The sequence below is a fragment of the Peromyscus maniculatus genome, chromosome 2 (genome assembly GCF_049852395.1).
Source record: "Peromyscus maniculatus bairdii isolate BWxNUB_F1_BW_parent chromosome 2, HU_Pman_BW_mat_3.1, whole genome shotgun sequence".
NCBI classification, from domain to species: Eukaryota; Metazoa; Chordata; class Mammalia; order Rodentia; family Cricetidae; genus Peromyscus; species Peromyscus maniculatus.
In genome coordinates this window covers 31,614,366-31,620,475 of record NC_134853.1, presented here as the reverse complement: position 1 = coordinate 31,620,475, position 6,110 = coordinate 31,614,366, and positions in this window count along the sequence as shown.

Sequence of the window (6,110 nt, the reverse complement as noted above, 5' to 3'; positions counted from 1 at the left end):
GGCTCCGTGCTGGCCAGCACAGGGAACTGGGAGTTGCCACCGCTGTGGACTCAGGTCTCCGGATGCCTTTACGGTTGCTGGTGGGGAAAGGAGTTGGTATGGATGGAATGACAGGAATTAGTCCCTGTGGAACCCCGTGAAGGATAATGAGAAACCGCAAGGCCTAGCTCTGACCGGGTGACAGGGAGGTGCAGGACCCAAGGCTGCAAGTAGCCCACCCCAAAGATCTTTGTCATTCATGTCTGTTTCTCATTGATTTCTTTAAACAGAATTTGTCAAAAATTCCAGCACCTCCTTCTAAGGCAAAGATTTTTTTTTTTAATGGCCAGGGTGGGAACTCTATAATTAAGGTAAGAAGGAAAGAGAAGGAGGGAAGGACCTAAAAAGTGGAAGCGCTCTTCAGGAGGGGAGATGATAGCCCTGCAGGAGGATGGAGATAAAGGGCCAGGCCCCAAGCAGGGAAAGGATGAAAGGGCCAGGAGCCTCTGCCTCTGAAGTTTCTAAAAAATTAAGACCCCTCCCCTCTTTCTGACATTCCTGAGAGATTACCAGCCAGCAATAGCCCAGGGCTCCCCCTAGAGAAATGTTTTAGATTGTAATTACCAGTTAGGTGGTGTTTTTTTTTTTTTTTTTTTTTTTTTTTTTTTTTTTTTTTTTTTTTTTTTTTTAACGTAGTAATGAGATACTGTGAAGAGTCAAGTGTTACATTGAGCTTGGGGTGGAAATTGGGGTACAGGCAGCAAGGAAAGAAACCAGAAGGAGCAGAAGAAAGCACACAGGGAAAAACCTGTTCCCAGGTGGTCAAGACCTCATCCTTCCCCCAGTCTGGACCAGGATTCTTTTCAAACATTACCCATGCAGAGACCCTTTGAGAAGTAAGCTTCCTCAGCCTTGTTGTGGAATAGTTTAAACCGAGAAAGGTGTGTTCATGTTTGCAGAATGTTTTGGGGGTACCCTGACTGGTTTGTTCTCTCCCTGTCTAAATCTGTTGCTTGTCTGGTTCAGAGATCTACCGACTGTCAAGGAAAGGGTGGAAATGCTAATGCATGGTAATATAAAATGGTAAGCGAGAAAAGACAAGACTTGTCCAGGAGAAATAACTTAAATGCACATTTGCTTTGGATGCACTGTTGTTCTGTTGAGGCTGTATATATTTGTTTATTTAAGATGACTGAAAGTGCAAAGAGAAAACATGCAATCATCTTAATGTACAAAACGTTATATGCACTCAAATGTTATAATTTCTAATATTTTTAAAGTTTATATTTGAGTTGTACAAAGTTAAGCATTAATCAGATATTTCATTCTTTCATAATGTTATCGTTTTCTTAAATATTATTACAAAAATTTAAGTCTGTCTAATGGGGAGTTTTTGAAACTGTCTACCTCACTATAGTACAAATTTTGACAACACTAAAGGTATGAGAGGTCGATTGATATTCAAAACATTATATGGTATATTTTCTTGGATGATATAGAATCTGGTTAATACCATCTTATTAAACTCATTTTTCCCCTTAATAATTCAGCCTGGTTTATGTGGATCTATAGAAATCATTTTCTAGAGGAATTATTGCCCACAGTGTTTTGTTCTAGTGCCAGACTATTTGAAGATACTATTATTTTAAAGGCCACTATCATGAGCATTGTTTTTCTTCAACACTGTTCAATAACTGTTGAAAAGATTTTTTTCATTCACAAAATTAAAGCCAAATCCCAGACCACTGTTAACACTGTTGATAACCCTGTGTCCCATCACAGGTCTCCAGAATCGAACCCAGGACTTCCTACAGGCTAAGCATGTGCTCTACAGTCAGCTGCATTTCTGGGCTCTGTTCAGCTCCTTTAATTACTGATTATTGCTCACATCTATGATTTATCACAGTCACTACATACAATGTGTTTTTTTCTTTGTTTGCTGTACATTGGGGAACTCTTGTATAAGTTCAAGTCTGAGAATTCACCATATGTCAGACACAGGGCTGTTGAACCCATGTTAACCCAAACCACTCAGAAACCCTACCAAGTAGGTATCACTGTAAACTTTTTATAGAAGAGTAATTGAGGTACAGAGAACTTAAGAAGTCTGCCTTGACCATCCAGTCAAGCCAGGGCTGTTAAACTCAGTCTTCTGGACTACAGAACCCAAGGAGTACTTGTCTACTGGTTCCATATGCTTATGTGAGAATGTGTAGTTACCACAGTATTAAAGGATCGCCAGCTAGTGGATGGAGCAGAACCTGCCACAAGGACCAGCAGCAATGCTTGCCTTCTTGCAGCATGTCAAACCAACTGGTTTGTACAGCTCAGACAAAGGCCACTGGAGAATGATGAAGAGGTCACACAGCTCAGAGTTGCTGGCTTCGGACTGTCCAGAAGGAGGGGCTGTTGAGGTCACTGCTGGGCTTTGTCACTTTCTAGCCTTTGCCAATGCCCTGGTTGTGATCTTTGTGAGTTCTCTTTGTCACAATAATGATCAATTCACAAGTAGGATGTTTTGGAAGACTGGTTATGTATAAGAAGGCTGTTCACACTTTTCCCCACAGAATCAATGCCCATGCAGGTTGTTTTCCAATGAGCTGAGAATTCTTTGCCTTTTTACCGCTCTGTCTACCAAAATGCCCCATTCCCCTGGCTTCCTAATTCCAGCCCCAGCCTTGCTGTGCACACCCCTCCATTTCCCCCCTGCACAAATTGGTTTCCATTTCTCCCTCTATCAGAACGTTCCTGCCTTAACTTAGGAGAAACACAATCTGATTGGATTATCTGAAGATGTACGTGTATCTTAGTCCTTAATGTTAGAGATACTTGCATTTTGAGAAAAATTTTACTTCATTTGATTTCCTCTGAGTAATAATAATAACAAAATAGTAAATTCTATGCAGCACACTAGAAGCTTCAGTGTGTAAGCCAGTTAGTCACTGATGACACATGGATGAATGGAGATGTTTGTCACAGGGGAATTTTTGTGTAATGAAAAGATGAATTATGAACATTTTATTTTATCCTTGTCATTGGGAAAGGTCTCATTATGTAGCCCAGGCTGGTCCTGAATTAGTGGTCTTCCTTCCCTAGCCTCATAAAGGCTATGATGACAGGCAAATGTCCCTGTGGCTTCCTGATCAACATATTTCACATTAGTTTCCAATGTATAAAAGCAAAATACTCAACAGTGACTTTTTTCTTTAAAAAGTGGCTTTTTTGGTCCTTGTTTTGTTCATGGCTATATTCCTAGCATTCAGTGTTACATTTGACATCTAACAGACACTTAGTAAATACACTAAATGTTCTAATAGTAAATACACTAAATACGTTCACAAATTCTGTTCTGTTTACAAATCTACCTGTCACATTCAAGGGAATGTGTGATTAATGTCTCTTCAACATAAGTTGAATGAGTCAATCTTCCTTCCATTCCAGAGGATGGAGAGATGGCTCAGTGTTTAAGAGCATGTACTGCTCTTCCAGAGGACCTGAGTTCAAATTCTCACATCCATATCATGTGGCTCACAATCTCTTGTGACTCCAGCTCTACGCAATGCAATGCCCTCTTATGTCCTCCAGGAATATCTGTACTCACATAGAGATACACACAATTTTGAAAAAAAAATCTTAAAAATTAATTCTAGTTTTAAACTTAGCTAATGAATGCCGAATGCCCTTTAAGTCTTGTAGAATGCTTTTTTTAAAAATCATATACTTTAATTTTATTTTAAAATTCTTCAACTTTTTCTAACAGGAGAATAAACAAAACCTTCTTCCATACTCAAACTTTTCATGTAAAACTAATACAGTCAGTTTCTAAGGATGATGTTTTATAAGTTACAGCAAGTGTTCCAGTTCTGTCTGTATCTTCAGACTGGACACCAGAAGCCCAATTACTCAATTACTCATTTAGAGTCATGAGAGAGGAAACTCTTTATGTACTTTGAGAACTCTACTTCTTATACACACATGGTACTTTAAAAATGTTTTAAGTACCAAATATACACAGATTGTCCCATTAATTTAAAAAACCATTTTTGAATTTAGTGTGAAAGTATTGCTATTTAGATCTCACTTACCTAATTTTTTAAACTACAATTTGAAATTTCTTTGAATTAAAAGCATTAACCAGCTAGACATGGGGGCCCATGCCTGTGACTCCATCACTCTGGAGGCTGAGGAAGAGGGAGGAAGAGCTCAGGCCAGGGGTTGGAGAGGCGGCTCAGAGGACCAGGACTTGCTGAGTAAGTGTGAGGACCCAAATTCAACCCTGAGCATGTACCGTGTGTAAACCAGCCTACAACTGCGCTGTGGGGGCTGGGAGGTCGAGTCAGCTGTAGGAGGATTGCGATTGCGGGGGGGGGGGGGGGGCGGGGGGGGGGCTTTGCTGTCCAGGCAGCTCAGTCAGAGAAACATGGAGCTACAGGTTCAGTGACAGGCACTGTCTCAAGGGAGTAAGGCAGAGAGTGACAGGGCAGGTCACTCGGATATCCTCTTCTGGCTTCTGTATGGTCGGCAAATGGATTTACTCATATACTATGTACATATGTAACACACACACACACACACACACACACACACACACACACACACACACACACACACAGAGTTCAAGACCTTGTAAACAAGCAAAAGCAGACTCTGACCAACTAGTCCACTACTAAAGAATTAAAATAGCACAAGAAAGCCCAGTTCAGCAGCAGTGGTTGCAAACCTGCCTTGGATTAGGTCAACAAAAGAAGTGACTTTTCCCTCTAATCAACAAATCAAGTCTCCTCTAAAAGTCACTAGATGAACAAGAACCCCCAAACTCCTGTCTTTCAGGGGTTCCTCCCCAAGGTTCCAGATAGACTGTTTAACTTTTATTCCTGTTTTGAGTAACATTCCACATTCAGTATCAAGAGAAGAGCTAATTTTCCTCACTGATTAATTGACGATTACACGTCTCAGATTTGTCTAGGGTTCTTCCAGGTGGCTTTACTGTACTGAATCAGACAGTTCTTATGCAGTTCTACATATCTCTTCTAACTTATTACCAAACTTTCTTAATCAGAATTCCATTTTCCCCTCTCCTCCTCCGAAGAACTACAAAGCTCACAGATATTAAAATGGAAGCCACTCGCTCGCTTTCTGTTCACTTCCTGCCTAGTTCTATGGTCTCCATTCTAAAGCTGTAATCATGAAAACATGGTCCTGTACTTGAGGAGTTCAGCAGCTATTTTGTGAGTTACCACTGTGTGGCAGGCACTGTTCAAGGCTCTGGGAAATGTCCCTGTAGAAGACAAGATCAAGAAATGCAAATCTAAAACTGAACTTCCAACATTTCCCAGGCTCCTAGAAGCCATCCGCTCTACCGCCTTCCGGTTGTTACAGCTTATTCTTTCCAACTCACAACTCCTCAAAGTTCAATCTGGTTCCTGCTTTATTCCTTCCTTCGAAAGTTCACTGCAGATGACAGGCCAAGTTCACTGGAGAAAATGGCACTTGGGGCTGCGGAGTCTCCAACCCTGTTCCTTGGAATCACTCAGACAACCCTGATTATCGACACAGTGAAATATTCAGTTGTCTGCGTTGGGATAGTCTCAAAATCCTAGAGGTCCAGGATGAACGGTGGGATAGCTTTATCTTCAGGTTTGTGCCCACAGCATGGGAGAAGTGGAGAGAACTACAGAGAGCATTTGTTCTGAGACACACTGCCATCTCTCCTTCACTAGTTCCTAGTGCTCATTGGATGCTAAGACGTGCAGAGCAAGGTTGAAGGAGATTCGGAGCTGTTCAGGGTTGACGGTTCAGCTCATGCTTTAGCTACACGACAAAGAGCTTTGCTTTCCTCACTTTGAAATTTCTGTTCAGAGGGAGCAGACTTTATTCTCGTAAGAACTTTTGGTTTAGGCTTACACAAAACTGTGTGTTCACTTCAAGTTTTCTCTTTTACTAGAAACCTACTGCTGGGGTTTGTTGGTGCCGAGTTCCTAGGTACCTGGAACCCTGCCATTCCAGTGCACAGAATGATTTTTCCAACAAATGGTTAACAGTCTTACAGGAAGCAATGCTCTGTTTTTGTAAGTTTATTTATACTGGTTACAAAGTGACCTTCAGCTAGCCTGTTGTTAGTTGGGGTTGGG